The following is a 23076-nucleotide window of genomic DNA, read 5'->3' as shown; positions in this document are numbered from 1 at the left end:
CTTCTTCACAGCCTATAGGCAACATAGTTGAATCACCAAATGCTTAGCTTTGGGGGAAAGCTAGATTTGTGTGGCTTTTGATCGCATAATTACAGAATCAATTTGCATAAAGCAAACATCTCATTTATACCATGGATAAGATTAAAAGTTATACAACTAAAATACCAAACAACTTCTGCCAAGTTGGGGAAGGGAGGCTTTAAAGTTTCAAATATTCTAACTCAGAGGAAGAATCCAATGTTAGATACTTCTTTGGTAAACATAAAATATCTACCTTCTGCTTGATATAAAATCTATAGTTATATAGATATCTATGTATAGGTATCAATATCTGCGTGATATAAAAGCCTTTAGGCTTTTACAATATGGTCCTATCCTACATTTCCAGTGTTCCTATACCTTATTCCCCTTTCACAATCTCTATATAGCCCAAACTGGCATTTTTATTATTCCTTAAACCAGGATTTCATTTCCCACCTTCATAACTTTGCACTGGCTACTTGTCCTACCTGGAATATTCCTTCCCGCCTTCTCCCTGTAAGAATTTCAGATTTCCTTCATCTTCTTGAAGTCTTTTCTTAAGAAGCCAAGTGCCAAGGTGGATAGAATGCCAGACTTGAAGTCAGTAAGACTGGAGTTCAAATCCCATACATTTATTAGATGTGTGATTAGATGGGTCTCTCTCTCTCTCTCTGTGATTCTCAGTTTCTTCATCTCTAAAATTAGGGAGGTTGAACTCCATGACTTCTAAAGTCCTTCTAGCTGCAAATCTACAATTCTATAATTTTAACCTTCTCAATCACTAATATTTTCCTCTAAAACTCATGTTGTATTTGTTTTGTATATTCATGTATGTGCATAAGTTGCTTTAGCACAGCACTTGACCCATAGTAAGTGCTTGATAAATACTTTTCATCCATTCTTTATAGATTATAAGCTCCTTGGGGGCAAGAACTGTTTCATTTTTGTATTTATATCTCCAAGGATATATTTGCATTTGCATCCAGACACCTACTAAACAATTTAAAATGCTCTGATTGAACAGCAAAATTTAAGCCTTTCTCAAACAAAATTTTTTATTTTTTAAAGAAGGGATTTGATACTGTCAATAAAAAGTTAAAAAAAAAAAAAGAAGGGATTTGATAATTTAATTGTTTATTCTGTCACATATTTATGATTCTATCTTCAATTCAATAAATATTTACTGTGTGTAACAGTGTACAAAGCACTATCCTAACTACCAGGAATACAAATACAGAAAAAATAACCTAAGCTCTGCCCTTCAGGAATTTAGTCTGCTTTGTTGTTGTTCAGTCAAGGTGTTATGTTTTGTTTTTTTCTTGCTGAGGCAATTGGAGTTAAGTGACTTGCCCAGGATCACACAACTAGTGTTAAATGTCTGAGGCCAGATTTGAACTCAGGTCCTCCTGTCTTTAAGATGTTGGTTTTTTTTGTTTGGTTGTTTTTTTAGCCAATTCTTTGTAAGCCCATTTGTGGTTTTCTTGGCAGAGATTCTGGAATGATTTGCCATTTCCTTCTTCAACTTATTTTACAGATGAAAAAACTGAGGCAAATAGGATCCAGTGACTTACTCTGAATTACAAAACTAGAGTCCCAAACTAGAATTGAACCCAGGAAGATGACTGTTCCTGACTCCAGCCTGGCACTGTGCTACCTTGCTGCTTTTAGTCTTTGAAAGAAGATACATTATTTGCAAAAGTACCTGCTCTATATAATGAGAGCAAAAGAAAGTTCCAAACAAAGTGTTCTAGGGTAATCTGAGGAAGGAGAATATTTTCATCTGGAAGATTAGGTGGGGAGGGGACAGAAGAAAATTAAGGAGATTTTTGTTGGGAAGATGGCATTTAATGAGCTTTAAAAGTAAAGAAAGCCTCTGACAAGTAAAGATTTGGAGGAAGTGTGTTCCAAGCATGAGGGGATGGTCCGTGTAGAACATATGAAAGGGAACCTAGCAAAAGCTTAGAAAGGTACACTCTGCAACCAGGTTTTAGAGGTCCTTCAATGGTAGACTAAGCTTATAATTTAAAACAATGGGAAACTACTACAGAATTCTGAGTGAGAATAATAACATTATTTTGGTAGCTCTGTGAAGAAAGAATTGGTGAGGGGGCAACGAGTTTGGAATCTACTAAAACAGGATAGGGGAAAGGTGATAAGGGCCTTTACCAAAAGGGTTACAAAGAAGGAAGCTGATGCCTGAGATGTAAGTGAGTACACAAAATCTGCAATGTTTGGGCTACAGGGAGGTGAGAGAAAGGCAAGAGTGAAAGACCTTTCAAGAGTAAGACGGTACTAAAGAAATACCTATAGCAAGTGAAGATGATGCTGTCTAAAAGCTCAGCAATGAAGGAAAAGAGGGGGTCAAGGAATTTACCTTCAAAGAAAATTATCAGTCATCAACTGATTAATAGCATTTATTAATCTTCATACAGGCACCATGTTAGGCAATGGGAATACAATGCAAAAATCAAATTTCCTTGCCCTCCAAGAGCTTGGTATTTAAATCTCTTTTTAACTTAGAGACTTCCTGAAGGAAAGGGACCCATATGTACAAAAATATTTGTGGCAGCCCTTTTTTTGTAGTGGCAGGGAACTGGAAACCGAGTGGATACCCATCAGTTGGAAAATGGCTGAAAAAGTTATGGTATATGAATGTTACAGAATATTATTGTTCTATATGAAATGATCAGCACGATGACTTTAGAGAGGCATGGAGAGACTTACATGAACTGATGCTAAGTGAAATGAGCAGAACCAGGAGATCATTGTACATGAAAACATCAATATTATACAATGATCAATTCTGATGAACGTGACTCTTTCCAACAATGAGATGATTGATACCAGTTCCAATGATCCTGTGTGGAAGAGAGCCATCTACACTCAGAGAGAGGACTGTGGGAACTGAGTGTGGATCACAACATAACATTCTCATTCTTTTTGTTGTTGTTCACTTGCATTTTGTTTTCTTATTCATTTACTTTCCTTTTTGGTCTGATTTTTCTTGTGCAGCAAGAGAATTGTATAAATGTATTTACACATATTGGATTTAACATATATTTTAATATGTATAACATATTACATTACTTGCATCTATGGGAGGAGGTGGGGGGAAAGAGGGGAAAATCTAAGACACAAGGCTATGCAAGGGTCAATGTTGAAAAATTATCCATACATATGTTTTGAAAATAAAAAGTTTTTAAAAAAAGAAGAAATAGAAAATCTAAAAACAAAAACAAAAAACAACTTAGAGACTTCCTACCTTTCAATTTTCTTTCACTTCAATCTCCTCCTAGAAATCTGTGATTTAGTCACACTGGTCCACTCACTAGCTCTCACCCACATGTCACTCTATCCCCTACCTTTATGCTAGGGGTCCCACCATACCCAGAACATATTCCTTCCTCATCATTACTCAACATTCTTCATCATAAGGACCTCAAGACTTATCTCAATTGTCAAGTTCTTCCTGGTATCCCATTTCCAACTCCAGGTACATTTCCTCCCAAACTACCTTATATTTATCTTGGATACATTCTGAAAATACTTATGTAAATGTGAAGCTACTGTCTCTCTTATTAGAATTTTAAGCTCTGTGACATCAAGGACCATGTTAGTACCAATACCTAATACATGGTAACCACTTAGCAAAAGCTTGGTGATTAATTGATTGGATATCCTCATTACCTCCAGTTTCTTTATTGTCCAATACCAGTTTGATCATATAATTCTTTCTCAGAAGGTTATTGGGAAATCTCTCCCTGCTTTTGGAGGAAAAAATAAAGGACTATAGAAAAAGAGTGTTATATGTTTTGTCAGATGTCTTTTTTTTTTTTATTTAGTTGGTTTTGCCTACTTATCTTTGTTACAAGAAAGTATTCAATTAGGATTGAATATCAGAAAATTCCTGTAATAGAAAAAACAGAAGATATGATGATTTTAAAAAGAGGTCTAGATTCCAAAAGACTTGTGATGGAAAATGCCATCTATATTTAGAGAAAGAACTATGGAGTCTGAATGCAGATCAGAGCATACTATTTTCACTTTTTTGGTTGTTTTTGCTTTTTTGTGGTTTATCTCTTTTGTTCCAATTCTTCTTTTGCAACATTTCTAATATGGAAATAGGTTTAACATGATTGTACATGTATAACATGTATTGGATTGCTCGCTGTCTTGGGAAGAGGGGAGGGAGGGGAAAGACATAGAAAAATTTGGAACTCAAATCTTATAAAAGTAAATAAAACTTGAAATGAAAACAAAAATTGAAAACGATCATTACATGTAATTGGGGGAGGGGAATTGAAAAAATAAAATGAGGTCTAGGATGGTTTTCAAAGTATTTACTCAGTAAATAAAAACTACCAGAGTTCTGTTTCACTAGTCAGTTGTGCTATTTTAGCTCTTCTATGTCAGTAGACCCAACTTTTATTTTATAATAGTTGAACTGAGTTGCTTACCTTCCTTTGTTCACATAACTCCTCCACTCCTGAGAATAACTCCACACCTGAAAATTAAAAAGTTCAAAATTGCTATCACATCATCTCTGCCAGATCGATGCACTGTTCTAAATGTAATCTCCTCTATGAAGTCTTTCCATGCTATTACAATGAACCTTCAGTCATTATAATTGTTTCAGCATCATCCTTTGCACCCATGTTACAGCTAAGGAAAAGACTAGAAGGTTTAAGTGATTTTCCCATCAGCTACATCAGCCATATCCCCTACTATCATATGAGATATTTGGAAAGCCCTTAGCACTGCAACTGACATACTGTGGGTGCCATATAAATGCTCATTCCCTTCTTTCCCTATTCACAGATTCATAAGACCCACAATTAAATCAGAACTGATTCTGGATTTAGCACACTAAACCAGCTTACCTCAAATTTCACTTCAGGGCTCTAGTTTAGAAAAGGTTTTACTAATAGCACAAAACATACCTGTTTGTAGTGAACAGGCATTTATATTTTTATGGAGATGCACTTAGATGATCAGGGACTGAATAAGAATGTTCTTGAAAAGATTAAATTCCTCCCGAAGGCCAGACTCCGAGGAAGCATAACATCTAAAGCTAAAAGGGATGTCATGCAATCCAATCTTCTCAATGAATGACAAGTGACAAGTGACAAGACAATGACATGCCCAAAATCACACAGGCAGGAATAGAGCTAGATTCTAAATCAAATTTTCCGATCCCAAATCCAGAAGTTCTTGGACCAAAAAAAAAAAAAAATCCTTTGGAATATAAAAGTTTTTGCTTCCCAAAGTCACCTATTTCTAAGTAGATTTCCTTTCTTTCCACCTTGGACACTTCACTGTTAGGAACCTACTTCAGAAAAGAAATTCTTAACTTTTTTGAGTCATGGAACCATTTAACATTCTGGTGATGCTCACTGACCTCTTCTCAGAATAATGTTTTTAAATGTATAGATTAAAATATCAAATTGTAAAGGAAACTAATTATACTAAAAAAACAATGATCAGAATAATGGAGGGGAAAAAAAACAAGTTCATAGATCTAAGGTTAAGAATCCTTTTCTTAGAGAGATAGGAATTAGAGGTGAATCTGTAATTTCATGGCTATAGGGAGTTGCCAGGTGAAGGTATTCTCTCTACCAGGTTAGCAAATTCTCTGTAATTTACGGTCTTAGTGTGACATGCCAAGGTCACTGAGCCAGAAGAAAATCTTGAATTCAGGTCTTCTTGGCTCTCTATCTATAATACACACCACCTCTACATATTTAAAAAATAATTTAACAAATAATTGGTTAAGCGTCCACTATGGACAAAGTACTTTAGTTTTAGAAGGTATCTTCAAGATCATTTGGTCCAGAGAGAGAAATGGATTTTTCAAGGGTCACACATTAACAAATGGCAAAGACAGGATTTGAACTCAAGTTCTGACTCCAAATCTAGCAATCTTTCCACTGTTTCCTGCTGCTCTCCTTCTGGCCGGGGCTAGACTCACATGTGGTCAAAATGACAAACAGCTGCCTTAATCAAGTAAGGGTGTTACCATAGCAACAAAGACACTTCATACAGGAGCAGCTATCTTACCCTCCATAGCTTGTTCAATTATTTAACTCGCCTAGACTTCAGTGACACGCTATAAATGATCACATTCATTAGCAGCAAGAGTCAGCTCAGGAAAAAAAAACAAAAACAAAAATATAAACCTCAGACAGTTAAATTGATCCACAAAAACCAAACATACAGTCCTGGAGTGTAAACAGCAAAGAGAAAGAGAAGGAGACTGGAAGGAGAAGAGAGGACAGACAGGGAAAAACCAGGAAAGGATAAGCTCTGGACACAGTGTCCCCATGTACACACATATGCACATACACGTGTGGGGGGGCACATACACATATACACATCATTATGATGCATCCAAAGTTTGTAAACAAAAATATTCATCTGCTTCTTACACATGCAATTTTTCATAATCAAAAGTTCCCTAAAATTAAAAGACAATATCAGAGATCTAGTATCTAAACTGATTTCCCTAAACTGAATGTTGCAGGGAGGGGAGTAGGCAAACATTTGCTTTAATTTGTTTCATCTGTATTGTCCTACTACTTTGAAAAGCCAGGCCTAATATAGTGGAAAGAGTCCAACCTGGGAAGACAAAAGACCTATCTCTGACTCTTTCATCAAGTCAGTCTTTAGTCTCTGAGACTCAATACTGTCCTCTGGAAAATAAGTATAAATAATTTTATACCACTTACTTCAAAGGGCTATTGTGAGAAAAACTCCATAAACACTAAAACACATAAAAATAAAGCATAATTATAAAAGGTGTCTTTATAATTTTATCAACTTCTAATTAGGAGAAGGATGGGTAGTCAGGCAATGAAGAGAATGTAGGTGTTGCCTATTATTCTCTTTTGTTCACCAAGCTCCATCCAAGCTGGAATATTTTATGTTCCCTGTATGAGGCATTTCATCTACCATCTCTATGACTTTTCCTATGTTTCTTCTACTCACTTACAATCCTCATCTCAAACTCAGAGAATCCCAGGCTTCCTTTCAAATGCCAGGTTCAAGGGCCACCTCTTCCATGAGACTTTCCCTGACAGCCCCCAGTTATGACTGACACTCCATCACCACAAAGTTATGTCATATTTATTTGGTATTGGCTGATAGGCTGTATCCTCCCGATTAATATAAGTTCCTTGAAGGTGGAGACATTTTCACTTTTTTTCTTTGTATCCTTAGCACCTAGCACATTGCCTGTTACAACACAGATGCTTAATACACCTGTTGTTCTCAGGCCAAAAAACAACCACAATCAGAAATCCACTGTCTTAGCTCAGTCCTGTGGTATACTGTCTACAACCAACCTGAGGATGCTCACTCCAGAATGGTCTCAGGAAGGGCAAGAGATCAACAATCCATAGGACTGTACTAAAGAACATAGAAGTTTAATTTTATAAAATGTAAATGATATAAACATATAAACGATGCCGATGATAATAACATCTATATTTTATAGAACTTTAAGATTATAAAGCATTTTACCCATTTTATCTCATTTGATCCTCCCAAATTCTGGGTGTTAGGTACTAATAATTATCTCCAATTACAAATGAAAATGAGGCTGAGGAAAATGAAGTCACTTCTCTAGGGTCCCACCCACAGCTAGTAAATATCTAAGATGAGATTCAAACTCAGGTCCTCCTATCCCCAAGTCCAGCCTTCTATCCATTAACCTAAGCTGCCTCTCTATCATACCAAGGGTATTTCCAGGGCATGTCTAGAATTGAGTTCAATTCAGATTTTCCAGGTCCTATCTTGCAATAAACCCAAATTCTATGACCTTATGGATAATCCCAAATAGCTTTAGAACGCTGTAAACCCCTTGGATCTACCAACAGATATGAGTTAGAAAGCTAGACCAGGAGACAGAAGGTGGGGCAATGGCCTTTTGCTTTTTACTGCTATATTCCCTTCTGTGACATTGCAAGAAATAAGAAAGAAGAAAAAAAAGAGATGTTCTCTGTAAGATTCTAGCCAGGGGATAGAAATCTTTAACATGCACTCAATGATGAAGTTTCATAGTAGACCAGCTATGAGACTTTTCTGAAGCATCCACTTTAAAAAAATAAAATATTTTTAAAGAATAATTAATGTGGCTGCTGAGTGTGGATCACAACCTAGCATTTTCACTCTTTCTGTTTGCTTGCATTTTATTTTTTTTCTCATTTTTTCCTTTTTGATCTGATTTTTCTTGTGCAGCATGATATTTGTGGAAATATGTATAGAAGAATTGCATGTGCTTAACATATTGGGGAGGAGGTGGGGAAAAGGGAAGGAAAAATTTGTAACACACAATTTTGCAATGTTGAAAATTATCCATGCATATATTTTGAAAATAAAAAGTTTTAATTTTAAAAAAAGAATAATTGGAGGTAGGATGCCAGAAAGAAATTGACCAGTTTACTGGAAAACCCTCTTCACAGGCTTCATAGAAAAGTAAATGATTTATGATTCTCAAATAGATACATGAACTGATGCTGAGTGAAATGAGCAGAACAGGAGATCATTATATACTTTAACAACAATACTATATGATGATCAATTCTGATGGACGTGGCTCTCTTCAACAATGAGATGAACCAAATCAGTTCCAATAGAGCAGTAATGAATTGAACTAATTACACCCAGCGAAAGAACTCTGGGAGATGACTATGAACCACTACACAGAATTCCCAATCTCTCAATTTGTGTCTGCCTGTATTTTTGATTTCCTTCACAGGCTAATTGTACACTATTTCAGTCTGTCTCTTTTTGTGCAGCAAAATAACTGTTTGGACCTGTAACATATATTGTATTTAACTTATACTTTAACATATTTAACATGTATTGGTCAACCTGCCATCTGAGGGAAGGGGTGGGGGAAAGGAGGGGAAAAGTTGGAACAAAAGGATTTGCAACTGTCAATGCTGAAAAATTACCCATGCATATATCTTGTAAATAAAAAGCTATAATTTTAAAAAATGATTCTCAAGTAGAGTTCAAAGAACTCTGAATTTAAAGTCAGGGGACCCGAGTTTGAAACTCTGCTCTTTTCTTTCTCAGTGTCATATTGAACAAATCCCTAAGCCTTACCATTTTCCTTATCTTAAAAACAAGGGGATCTACACAGTCTGGCCAATGAGATTCTTCACAAGTTGAAATTGGTTATCTTTGTTTTCAACTTTCCCCTGTTAGAATGTAAGCTCCTAGAGAGCATTTGGATCCCCAACTTAGCACAGAGTCTAGGTATTTCACAGTGCTCAGGATTGCTGTCCTTAGTGCTCAAAGAACACCCAAATGACCATTATGTCAGGGTCAACATACAGTGTGTCTGACCATGGCTGATCATTCCAATACAAGCTCAAAAGACTCTACCCACAGGTCAGACACAAATCATCCACATGAACATATGGAATCCAGTTGCTCAAAATCTGCTCATCTTATGTTCCTTTTGAGCTACCACACTTCTGCTTTGCTCACAGAGAACAGCAGCTTTGTTGGTTTGGGCAAGTCATGCTAGGTGGTCCTGTCCCAGCATCTCCCATGTGTCATAATCAATACCAAAATTCTCAGAGAGATCTTGAGAGTGTCTGATCTCTGAGTGAGCACTTGCCTTGTATAAGTTCTCCATTGTCTTTTAGGCAAACCTACGTTTGGCATTTGAACACAATCAGCCCAAGGGAGTTGCATTCTCTGCAGTAGTTCACCCTAAGATGCCTAGTGTGGTACATCATCCTGGAATGGTGAAGACTGGCTACCCAAGAGTCTTATCATCCCACTGTACTCTACCCTAGTCAGAACTCATTTGGAGGACTGTGATCAGTTCTAGGCTCCATGGTTTAAGAAGGACATTGATAAATTGGAAAGTATCCAGAATGGTGAAAGTCCATGAGTCAGTGCCTTCCACAGACTGGCTGAAACACCTGGGAAGAGTTATTCTGGAGAAGAGAAAACTCAGGGTCGGAATAGAGTATACTTAATAGCTATCTTGAAATTAAGAATTTTCATATGGAGGAAGGATTAGATATGGGGGGAGGAGGGGGAGAGGTTGACCCAAAAGGCAGGACCAAGGCAACTAGTGAACACGGCAAAGAAATGAAGTCAGAAAAACTTTCTTACAATTTTATCTGTCTATAGTGGAGTGGGCTGCCTGGAGAAATGAGACACCCCATACAGATATCTGCTTCAGGTATGTCACAGCAGGATTCCTTCTGTGTATGGAGGAGCTGGTCTGGATGGCAGCCGAGACCCTTCCAACTCGTGTCCCTATCAACTAAAAAAATGATTCTCAAGTAGAGTTCAAAGAACTCTAAATTTAAAGTCAGGGGACCTGAGTTGAGGCAGGGCTTACAAAGTAGGAAAGACATTAAAAGCATGTCCAGTGATAAATGTCTGTTGCTTTTGCCAGACTAGCCTAGAAACCACAGATCACAGGCTCATGGCCAATAGGGGTAAGGTTTTTTCCTTTTTTGAGAAGTTAGGAACAGTATTAGCTAGTTAGAGAGCTTGATTTAGAGCCAGTAAGACCTGAGTTCAAATCCTATCTTGGATACCTACTATGTGATCCCAGGTAAGTCACTTAACCTCTCAGACTCAGTTTTCTCATCCATAAAATGTGGATAACAATAAAAGCTCTCTCACAGGGTTTTTATGAGGATCAAAAGATGTAAAATAGGAAAAACCCTTTGTTTACCTTAAAATATGATAACAATACAAGCTGGTTATTAGCTAGTAACTCTTTTTACTAAGAACTTTTTCCAAAATACATGTAAAGACAGTTTTCAACATTTATTTCCATAAGTCTTTGTGTTTTAATTGTCCTCCCTCCTCCCCAAGACAGAAGCAATCTGATATAGATTAAATATGTGCAATTCTTTTAAACATATTTCCATTTTCGTCCTATTGCACAAGAAAAATCAGATCAAAAGGGAAAAACCATGAGAAAGAAAAAGCAAACAAGCAAAAAGGTGAAAATACTATGCTTTGATCCACATTGAATTTCCATAGTTCTCTCTCTGGATGCACATGGAATTGTCTAGTCCAAGTCTATTGGAACTGCCTTGAATCACGGCACTGATTAACTAGTAACTCTTGAAACCAATTACACAAATATATGAAAGTGTTGCCGTTGGCATTCTTCAGCAGAGGATGAGTTCCACAGAACTAGATCTTTGACATAGTGAAGGATGTTCAGTTGGATCATTTCAATTCAGAATTTCCTTCCAATGACCCAATGATCACAACTCATCTTTGCCAGCCCATTCTGTGTGATTCTTGTTCAGGTTCTCCTGTAAGCTCATTACTTAGGATCTACTCAATGTTCTGAAGGCTTTTTTCTGATAACCTGAGGGTCACCAGGCAACACCTCTTATCATCTCTTATCACCTTGTCTATACTATGTCAATCAACCCATCTTTTTTCCTCTCAGAAAATCCCTCCTTGATTTTTTGTTTTGTTTTGCTTTACTTCTTTTCTTCCTCCCCTTTGGAGTTCCTTATTGGTTAATGCTATAGCCTGCTCATCATGCTCACCATCTGCATCTCGGAAGAATTTAAAATGATAAAAAAACATGGGAAAACTAATGTTCTGAGAATGTGATGACAATACAAGAAATTATTCTATGTCTTTTGTAATTTCTACCTTGTTTAAAATTTAATTTAGAATAAAAATTTTATATACTCCATATTAAAAACAAAAACCAGCCTAAACACAAAGGAGTGGCTAGCAAAGCATAGCCAAGAAGAAATCACTCCTATAAATGCACAAATCATCTGGAAAAGTTACTTGGTCATTACAAACCCTTCACAAAGATATAATTTTGGGTATACACCAACACAAAACAAATCTGAGCCTTGGGGATCATTTTACACAATTACAATATCTAACTGATTACCATATAAAATCACCTAAGACCAAACATCTCTCATGTCTGCCAACATACAAAGAATGAGTTATAATTATTCTGGAGCTCTAATTGAATGTTTTTAGATACTTGATCAAACACTGAATTCTATTTTTAGTCATTTAACCTGGGTGGACAGATACATTTTGTGCATGAAAGGTGATACATTTTGTGCATGAAAGGCACCTTGTCCCCATCCCAAGTGGATAAGATATATGAGTCATTTTTAAGGTCTTTGGGAAATTTTAAAATACTGAACCTTTAAGAAATTAAGTTGTGGAGAATGATAGAACCAATCTGCAAAGGTTATTTAGAAGCAAAATAAATTCTAATAGGCACAAGACAATTTTTCTTTTCATTTATAGTCACAAGTTTTCATTTTGTTAAGTTAAAATAATCATCGAGTTTAATTATATAGGATAGAGGTCCTATATTAAATGCCTATTATGTGCCACTCACTGTTCAAAATATAAAGGAAATAAAAATAAAAATATAAAGGAAATTAAAATTAAAACAGTTGCTACTTTCGGGGAACTCATATTCTACTGAAGGGAAGAAGGATGCACAACATACACAAAAATGAAAATGCTAAATTATTACAAAGTAAATGCAAATGAATTTTGTTGGGAAATACTAACAGTAAGAGGAATCAGAAAAAGCCTCATCCAGAAAGTGTCACTCGAGATTCTGAGAGGCAGAATTGAGAGACAATATTCCACGGATGAAGACGAGGGCTGTTATATTATGTACATAGGGAAATACAAGTAGCTAGAATCTAGACTGCAGTAGGAGAATTGCCATGAATAAGTTTAAAAGGGTCCTATGAAGCCAGTTTGCAAAGAGCTTTAAATTCCTTATTATTTAATACTACTGTGTAGTATTTGTTTCTATGACACCCCAAGCCAGAGTATTTAAAGCTTAAATATGCATAGAGGCATCTTAGGTCAGATCCAACATCATGAAATTTAATGGAAATAAATGTAAAAATCTTACACTCAGGTTCAAAAAATCAACTTCAGGACTACAAAATGTTGAAATGAGGTGCCTGAAAAGGATCTAAGAATTTTAAGGTAGTAAAAGCTCAATATCACTCCACATATAATTTTTTTTTTTTAAGCACATGTTCAAGACTAGGAAGGTACCAAATTTGTGATCTCTTCTGGTAAAAGTACATCTTAGTTTCTTTGGTCAAAAAAAAAAGTTGTGTAACAAATGAAAAGGCTGAACTTGCAATCAGAAAAGTCTCAATTCAAAATCTACATCTGACCTACTAGCTGTGACCTTGGGCACTTAAACTCTAATTGCCTCCAAAAAAAAAGAAAGGAAAAAAAATCTTATCACTTACTTATCTATGATTGGAGTTTACTGAAAGACAGAGAGAGTTTGTGAGGCTTGAGTGGATGTATACTTTAAGAAAATAATTTCAACAGTTCAATTACAAGCAAAGTATACTCATATACTTATAATAACAGCTGTGCAGCTACCATTGGGAAATACTCCAGTATACCCAATCCCTGCCATGCTTGCTGCAGACTCCTTTTGGATATGGCAGGATATGCCCCACTTGTAGTGCAGTAAACTATACTCTAGTGAGTAAGAATCCTGGACCTTTCTTCTTCATTTTGGTCCCATGGGGCAATCAAATATATTTAAGTTTTCAATATGTATACAAGTATTTGTAGCAGTACTTATTCTGGTAGCAAATAACTGGAAATTGTGGAGGTATCGATCAATCAGAGAATGGTTCAAGAAGTTATGGTATATGAATGTGATAAAATACTATTGTGCTGTAAGAAATTATAAACTTAATAGCATATCTAGTTTCCTGCAGAATCACCTGGATTTAATTTGATGTCACACTAATTTTTGTATTCATAAGCCAATTTTTCTGCACTGAGCAAAGACCTGCTACATCAGTCAGTATTTTGGGGGTTGCCATCCCACCTGCCCTGCCTCTCACCATCAGCACCACCCCCTTCCCTTCCTTCTGTTCCTTCCTGGCATCTTGCTTCTGAGATACTGGTTTTATTCACAACCACTTCAACAAGAGATAGGCTTGTCTTGGTTGAGCAGAAAACATTGTTCCAGATTTAGTCTCCTATACTCATTTCCCGCTATGTAGTTTTTAAGGTCATTTATTTAAATAGCTTATGTACTTTCTTGTAACAGACATTGTTTTGCCAAGGCAATTCATGGCACTTCATCTAATTTTAAAAGAAATAAATAAAACCTTTTAAAAAAATTAAGTCCTGTCTCATTTTAACTCTTAAATTGGCATATGCCTCATTGGGACAATTTATTAATCACATAGGTCTATTTAGTTTTTCTTCAAAGCTTTGGTATCATGATCAAGAGGGGTACAGTTAGAAGTCAGATCTCTTACACGTACGGAGAAAAACCTAGGAGGATGTATATGAACCGATGGAAACTGAAGTAAGTAGAACCAAGAGAAAAATTTATATAATAACAATATTGTAAAGACAAATGAATTTGAAATCTCAGGAACTCTGACCAGCACGATGACCACCAACTATGATTCCAGACAATTCATGAAGAAATATGCTACCTACCTCCAAAGAGAGGAGTAATAAACTTTGCCCTAGCTGCTTAAGTAGCTGCTGTGGTCATTATCTGTTGTTCTGTGCCAGGAAATGCTGAATTGTGAGTGATGAGTTTAAATTCCAGTTTTGTTACTTACCCATGTGATCTTGAACTCATCCTTCACAACTTTAAGAGTGTGTCTCATTTGTAAAGAGGAGGTTGGACTAGGTGACTACTAAAGTCCTTTCTAGTTCTGTATGTGTTATCCTAGAAAGAGGTAATTTGAGGAGGGAATGAGCACCAAGAACAGCAATCTAAAAAGAAAAGAGGGCTGGCAATGAGCTTAAGGCATAGTCACATTTAGGGAGAAGAAGAAAATGATGAACCAATCAGTCTGAGAAGTAATCAGATGAGCAGGAGGACTCAGATGAGCAGGAAATGAGTATGGAAGCTTAGAGAACAGAAAACATTTGGGAGAAGGGGCTCGCCAACTCTGAGAAAACCAGATGACCTCTCATGTCTTATTCAATCTCTAAATCTATGATCCTAGGACTTCAAAATGTCATCTTGTGGCAGAATGATTAGCACTGTTCCTGACCCCATTGATTCAAAGAGAACAGAGGATGAAAAGTGAAACCTACAGAGGCAGATTTCAGGAGGATGTAAAGAAAAAAAACTTCCAAATAATTAGAACTATTCAAAAGTGAAATGGGCTGCTTTGGACGGCAGTAAGCGTTGACCTCACTTGTAGGGCTTCATTCACCAAGATTGATGATGAGGGATGATCAAGTAAAGGATGAATCAAATAACTGTTAAAGTCTCATCCAAGCCTAAAATACTGTGATTCTGTACTAGATGAAATAATAATATATTTTGGGGAGGACCAAACTTACAATTCCTAGTTTCATAAGTACTGGGAATTCCCAATGAGGAAATTCCCTCAATCAGTGCAAAGCAGCACCTGCTCCACAAGTTTTAGTCTTAGTTATCTGGGACTAGTCCCAGTCATACAACCAATATATATTAGAGATAAGATTTGACTCTAACTCCTAAGTTCGTTTTCATCATACTTCTTTCCAGGGTCATGAATATATCAACAAAAATCTTTAGCAAGCAAAGTGGTATTGCGTGACTGTCTACCAATCTACAAGAACTCATCACTGTCCAGTTAACATCCTGGATCCAAAAGGAAAGCCCATATTTCTGATATTCATAATTTTAAAAGAACAGAAAGCTCATGACTTTATATGATGTATTTTGAGTAATGATATGGTTTCAATTTAAATAATACATATATTTTCCCCACATGGGTCTCAGATGACACACAAATTCCTTTCAGATTCATTTATTAAGGCTTAGTTTCCTTCAATATCAATTTCCTTCAAAATGCCAATGCTTCTTGGAGAAGGTACAAGATGATCCAATTAGAAACTTAAGAAACTCAGAGGTCACCTAATCTAATCCCCTCCTTTCATGGATAAGGAAAATGAGATCCAGAGTAATTCATAAATTCACAGACATGATCGTTGGTTCAGAGTTTTAGGGCTGAAAGAGAGATCAGAGGAATCATTGATTTAAAACTAGAAGAGGACACAAAGATTATTTCATTCAAACTCTTCATTTTGCAGATAACTAAAGTGAAACACAGAAAGAAAGTGATTTACCTGAGATCATACAGCAAGGCAGACAGAAGTCATGATTTGAACTCACTTCCTCTAACTCCAAAACAAGCATGCTTTTTGCTGCACTATAAATGAATTAATGAAATTAGCATTGTGGGCAATTATTACTATGCAAGACCCCCCCAAAAAAATTCAACTTTTTTTGGTCTTAAATAATCTAGATAAGACATTTTTACCATTGTTATTTCCCTGAAGAAGGCTAAATATGTCTAGTGGTGGGGGAATATCACTGAGGTTATGGGAAAAGATAATCTAGTGGAAAAAAGGGAAATGGGGTCTTATTCAAGAAACCAACCTAGTCCAAGCTGGAAGCCAAGATAGGCCAAAGAAGAAAACTAATTTTCTCTGTAGTACCAATATCCAAGCTTATCCCCTTTCCTAACCTAATTGTCCTAGTAAGGCCAGATGCTCTCCTGAGAAATCTCACTACCCTACAAAGTCATGGCTTAGTTAGGTGACATTGATGGAAACCTTTTCCAATAATGGGGTATCCACACTGTATGCTGGTTCTCCCAGGTCTCTATTCACATGTGAACCCCTGTTAGGCAACTACCTAACTGAATACTTGTGGCATCTGTCACTTTTGTGAGATGACACTCTCTTGAACAATGTATATTACTAACTTCCTCATTTAAAAATAAGGAAATTGTGTCCCAGAGATGACTCAAAGTCACACAGGTATGTATAGAAAAAAATAGAGCCAGGGCAGTTAAGTGTCCTGTGGATAGAGCACCAGTCCAAGAGGCAGTTGAATTTGAGTTCATATCTAGCCTCAGATACTAAAACCAGAACCAGCATTTGAACCTAAAACCTGTTCTTTTTCTGTGACACCATAGTGTCACCAATCCCATAGCTCACTTGAGTTTATCTAATTCCTTTGGATTTCTTCTAGAACACAGAACAACATAGAAGCACTGGATACCTGGTAAGAAAAGGAGCCCTGAAAAAAATAGACAAAGAGGTTCAAAAAGGGGGAGAGAGAAGTTGCACTGAGGGAAAAACTACTGCCCACTTTTATCTACAACGAGCCCTGTTTTCCTAGATACTTTTTAGTTGAATAAAAAGATATGAGCCTTCTACCCTGATAGAAAAAGCTTTCTGTCCAAGAGAACAAAGGCAAATTACAAACACTTTTTTTATTCAACCAAGCATTACAAATATGGTCAAGAGGGAGATTATTTTAAAATAAAAAACAAATACTTCCTCAGATGTATTTGTACCAACATAAAACCTAAGGAAAGAAAATAATCTAAGCTACATATCTTAAGAACATTTCTGGAAGTTCATAAGTAAAATGAGAAGTAAGGGATTTGTAATTCTCCTCATCTAAAATCTGCCTGGCTGCTTACCCTTCTGATACAGATGTTGATTTACCTGTATGTTAAAAATTATGCTAGAGGTCAAGCTTGCATAGGAATAACCTCTTAAGTGGCACCTTTTTTATGACAGTGTACATTATGAGAGGGCACAGGTCATGTCTGTTCATTTAGCTGGCATGGTGCCCCAGAGAGCTAATCACCTAACAAAATGATGCTTTTCAAGAAAGAGTCAGTCCCCCTTCCCAGGAGTTTAATCTGTTTTCATCACATAATGATGATTACATGCTTCTTCATGAGTAGCACTAAGCTAAGAGCAAGTATAATTCTAAAAGAATATGCTTTCTTTGTCCAAAGGGAAGAATTTTACTGAAGCACCCTGGGGAGAGAAGGAATAAGCTAAAGAAGAATGACTAAAGGAGGAAGGGAAGAAAAAAAGAGAAGGGGGAGGAGGGTAAAAGAAAACAATGCACAAAAGAAGGAGGGAAAGAGAAAGAAAAAAGGAAAGGGATAAAGGAGAAAGAAGGAAAAGGAGAGGACATGAAGGAAAGAAAGATAGAGAAAAGAAGGGAAGGACAGAGAGAAGGAAGAGAAAGGAAAGATAAGAAGAGACAAAAAAGAAATTAAAAAGAGAAGGAAGAAAAAGGGGAAAGAGAAGGAAGGAAAGAGGGAGAGAAGGAGAAAGAGAAGGAATGGAAGAGTGAAGAGAAGAGAGAAGGAAGGAGGAAGAAGAAAGAAAGGAGAGGGAGAAAAGAAGAAAGAAGGAATGAAAGAGTAAAGGAAGAAGAGAAGAGAATGAGAAGAAAGTCTGAAGCTTCACTGACAATTTGGGAGAGAAGCTTTTCAGCAATTTTGTTTTGTTGCTATTTAATTTCATATAGTCTGAAATCTTGGGGATGAAAATCCAAGAAATATAGAAATAACAGAAGCAGGTTAGTCAAGGGCAACAATAAAAGACAGAACTGATTAGGAACATATGGAAGATGGAGCCACGTTGGAGCTTACACAATGCCCACTTTCTAAATCTTTGCTGAACTGGCACCTTCACATGACATATCTCTATCTAGGGGCTTGACCTCAGCCAACAACCCAGAGAAAACCAGCCCTTTGAGACTTGAGGGTTCAGTCAGTGTCCCTCAGTGTCCCTCCAAATCTTCTGGTCAGAAACATAAGGCTTGAAGCCTGAAAAAGCTTCCTGCATCAGCAAAACACTAATTCCAGTTTGCTCAGAAGTGCCAAGGAAGGGACACAGATGGATTATTGAAAGCCCTTCATCTTTGGATCTTTTATCTCCCCTTCTCCCACTGCCTGATTCTGGACTATACCATAGACCCCTGAGCAACGGGAAGAGGGAAGCAGTACTGCTTACTACACTAACCAGGCGAGGTCCCCCCACTTCCAGGCAAATTCTGTGTCTCACTGGAAGTGGAAAAGATTAATAGAGACACAGTCAGTCTCACTGGTGTAAGGAACTTCCTTTACTAATATAAACCTACAGCTTTCCAACACTAACTCTATACCCCACTATGTTAAGCAGCTTCTAGCGAAGATCAATACAATATGTTCTGTTCTGAGAGCTACAAAGAAACAAAGTGATAGAATCTTATTACATAATATCCCTAATCCAAGTTAGAAAGGCAGTATGTTTAGAGGGCCATGTTTGGAATCAGGAAGGTCTGGGTTCCAGTACACGGCAATGATAGAACCACAACTCTTGTCACTTTAAACATTTAAGCCTCAAGCAGTTCTCTAAGCAATAGCAGGAGAACCTCTGGAACTCACATGTGCTAAGTATGTAAGTACAGAGAGGTTTGCAATTTGTTTCCACATTGGGAGTGTCAAATACTGTGATGAAATCACAGGTCCAGCTCCATACTCCAAAAATAATCCTACTCAACCCTCCTTATCTCTATCCCAATTCCTAATGTGATTTGCTTTTGCTTACTGTCACATCTTCCAGTTCTTTTCAAGGGTTTGAAACAGCCTGCTGGCCAGTCTCCCAATTGGGAATGCTTCTACTGCTATCCAGTCAGCTAGGAAACATGATAAATAGAGTGTTGGGCTCATATTTCCAAGTTCAAATCCAGCCTCAGACACTTACTGTTTGATCCTTAACTCTGTCTGCCTCAGTTTCCTCACTGGAGAAAGAAATGGCGAACCTCTCCAATATCTCTAACAAGAAACTCCTAATGGGATCACAGAGAGCCAGACGTGACTGCAAAGTGACTGAACTACACCTAGAAAAGGGCTCTCTAACTTCTCACTCATCTTATATTCTCTGTCTTCTAGAACAAGGGAAAATGCCTCAAGATAAAGTCTTTGTGCTAGGAATAACCTTTCCTCTGGCACGGAGCAACAGTTACCTGTTCATCTTAAATAATATATAACATGATTCTTATAGTATGGAAAAAACCAGCTACTACTCCTCTTCTTGAGACTTGAGCTACCTACATTCCTCTAATTGTTTCTTTCTCCTGGAGTTTGAAAAACCCTGGTATTCAAAAATGTCAAGAAAGAAACTTTAAAGTCTTCCCTGGGGTGAAGGAGAGAGTTTCTGTGAAAGGTTTTCATGGCTTTATGAAAAGAAAGGGACACAGGTTTCCTGCTCATCCTCTTGTCAACAATGCTCTTTTAAAAAAAAAATAGCTTTTTATTGACAAAACATATGCATGGATAATTTTTCAACACTGACCCGTGCAAAACCTTCTGTTCCAAATTTTCCCCTCCTTCCCCCCACTCCCTCCCCTAGATGGCAGGTTGACCAATACATGTTAAAATATATGTTGAATCCAATATATGTAAACATATCCATACAGTATTTTGCTGTACAAGAAAAATCGGATCTAGAAAGGGAAAAAAAAAAAAAACCTGAGAAGGAAAAGAAAAATGCAAGCAAATGACAAACAGAAAGGCCAAATACACTCTTGATGCTGTTCTTCTAGAGAAATATGTAACAGTCATAGGTCTGCTTGATTAAATAGGCAGTCATAGAAAAATATAGATAAGCCAATGGGTCTTTATCTCTGCTTGGAAATAGACCAGTATTTACAGATAAGATACCAGACAACTAAATGGAAGGAGACTTACAAAGCCATTTAATTGTACCTGAATTGCAATATGTAGTTATATATAAAACATATTTTGAACTTCAGTATGCTCCCCTGCACAGCCTTTCTCTCTTTCTTCCCATCAAACACCCCCCACCCCAATAAAAAAAAAAAGATAACAATAAGATAATGGTGGATCAAGACATCCATTTCTGGAGGTGCTATCCCAGCTAGTCATGGTTAAATCAAGCATTTCCTTTCAAGTGATCACCTAAGTTTCATGCTGACTCAAACCTAATGGAATATCTGACTAGATTTCTATTTTGTAGGGAAAGGATTGTTTGTCATCTTTCTAGCAGGCATGAAAATCCACCCCTGTTTGAATAAATCTGAAAAATAATTACAACCTTTTACCTCTGCTACCATGGAAAATGTAATAACGTTTTTTAAAACTGCTATCGTGCTTTTTTTGAGCTGCCTAGCACATATGGTAGAGGTCAGAAGAAAAAGGATGGTCTTAGGGATTTACAGCCAAAGTGAAAACGTAGCTGTCACTATCGTCACCCCTCCTCCCCCCAAAACTCACATAACTCAGTACACACCAACTGATTAAAATTTTTCCCCAACCCATCCAACCCTTCCCCATTCCTCCTACTTCTACAGATAGATACCATTTGCCTTAGTGCAAAAATATGCATTAATGAAAAAATATATAAATTAATGGATGAGTGTGATGGAATTTAAGATCGAGTTTCAAGTCTCATAAGAAAACCATATAATAAATTTTAAGACAAACCTTCCAACAACAGACACTGACTAAAACCTAACAGGTTTTCGATTCCCCACGTTTGGTATCATCTGCCCCACTTTATCAGGAAAGCCTTTTCAAGACTGACTGCAAACACTTTCAGTTTCCAACCCTAGACAAATTACACTGGCTTGACCAAAAGCTCACGTGTTCAGAAAACTTTCACATTCTCAGATACCACAATTTTTTCTGTGTCAGTATTCTAATATAAAAAAAACAAATCAAGTTCTTCTTCCCAATCACCCCATCTCAAACAACAAATGATTTTGACATCATTATACAGAGACTGTATCAAGATACCTGAGGGTAGGACTTTCTTTAGACTACACCAAGGCTGGTTGAAATTACTCCATTTTCTGCTCTCAGTGCAACAAGAGTATAGATTCATTCTTCCTTCTATTAGAGCTACAGAATTTCTGTTTCTGATTACTAAACTTCCTAAATGATGTCTCATGGGATTCATGATCTCACCAATGTGGATATTCCCTCCAAAAGTGAAGATTAAAACTTATCCATTACTGATGTCTCTGTTTTTCTCTGTCTCTCTCTCCCCCTCCCTCTTCCTCCCACCTCTCTCTCCCTCTCTCCCCCCATCTCTCTCCTTCCCATCTTTCTCTCTCTCTGCCATCTCTCCCTTCCTCCCTCCTTCTCTCCCTCTCCCCTTCTTCTCCCCCCATTTCTCTATCATCTCTCCCTCCCTCCCTCCTTCTCTGCCTTCCTCTTTCTCCACCTCTTCCCCTCTTCTCCCCACTTCTCTCATCCATAAACTCCTATTAGGAACCAAGTGATCAACCCAATTATCTCTTCTTTCATCTTCCATCATTAGGCTCACTGATTCCTAAATACAAAAGCCACAAATGCCCTGAATTTACAGCTAAAGAGAGATGTGACTTATATAAGAGGACAAAGGTAGTAACAGACCCAGGATTCCAACTAAGGACATTAACATCAAATCCAGTTCTTTCCGCTATAGCAGCCTTCCTCGATTCATTAATTCAAATAGGATTGAAACTCATAACCTTTACATTCTTTTTTTTCTTTTCTTTTCTTTTTTTTGGGGGGAAGAGGGGGCAATTGGGTTTAAGTGACTTGACCAGAGTCACACAACTAGGAAATGTTAGGTGTCTGAGATCAAATTTGAACTCGGATCCTCCTGACTTCAGGACTGGTGCTCTATCCACTGCAGCACCTAGCAGCCCCCAACCAGCAGCCCCCAACCTTTACATTCTTTAAGATGAGTACTAGTCCATTTCTCTGTCTATACTCAACATAATAATACCAAAAACATATTGATTTTCATCACTGGATCTGCGGATCCCTTCCATGCCTTGGACACTAACGTAAGAAATCAGCACCTCCTTTCTTCGGAAGATTGCTATTCTGGTAGACATTGTAAAATCACTCCTTAAGTTGTAGAAGTGAGAACTGGCCATTTGTGAGGCATATTAGATGGCCCCTTAGATCCCCTTTGTCTGTGAGATTCTGTGATTTGGTGTGCACCAGGGAATATAAAGGGCCAGAACATAATCCTTTGGAAAATGCTGACAGTTTCTCTAGCCTGAGTATGAAGTTCATGTGATTATGGATACCATTCTGGAGCTCTAAGACAGATCCCATATTATGACCGATGACTTCAGCAGCTAATCCCAAACAACCATTCTGCACATATAAGAATGCTATCGTGTATCAGCAGCATCCAGCAAGAGAGAGATGTATGTTGGCTTAGCACAAATTCCCAGAAAAA

General features: G+C 37.2%; 1 protein-coding gene across 4 annotated transcripts in view; it reads right to left on the bottom strand.

Moving 5' to 3' along the window:
- FHIP1A (FHF complex subunit HOOK interacting protein 1A) overlaps positions 1–23076 on the bottom strand; it is a 371400-nt gene that overhangs the window by 222810 nt on the left and 125514 nt on the right. For 3 of the 4 annotated variants that reach the window (XM_051964895.1, XM_051964893.1, XM_051964894.1), the window contains exon 3: positions 4479–4525. The exons of the other annotated variant lie outside the window; for it this stretch is intronic. The gene's annotated coding sequence lies outside the window, so the exon portion shown is untranslated. The remainder of the gene's footprint in view (positions 1–4478; positions 4526–23076) is intronic. 4 annotated transcript variants of the gene reach the window in all.

Source organism: Antechinus flavipes, chromosome 6 (genome assembly GCF_016432865.1).
Source record: "Antechinus flavipes isolate AdamAnt ecotype Samford, QLD, Australia chromosome 6, AdamAnt_v2, whole genome shotgun sequence".
Classification (NCBI taxonomy): Eukaryota; Metazoa; Chordata; class Mammalia; order Dasyuromorphia; family Dasyuridae; genus Antechinus; species Antechinus flavipes.
The sequence above is the reverse complement of the archived record's forward strand: the minus strand, read 5'-3'. Positions and strand labels throughout refer to the sequence as shown.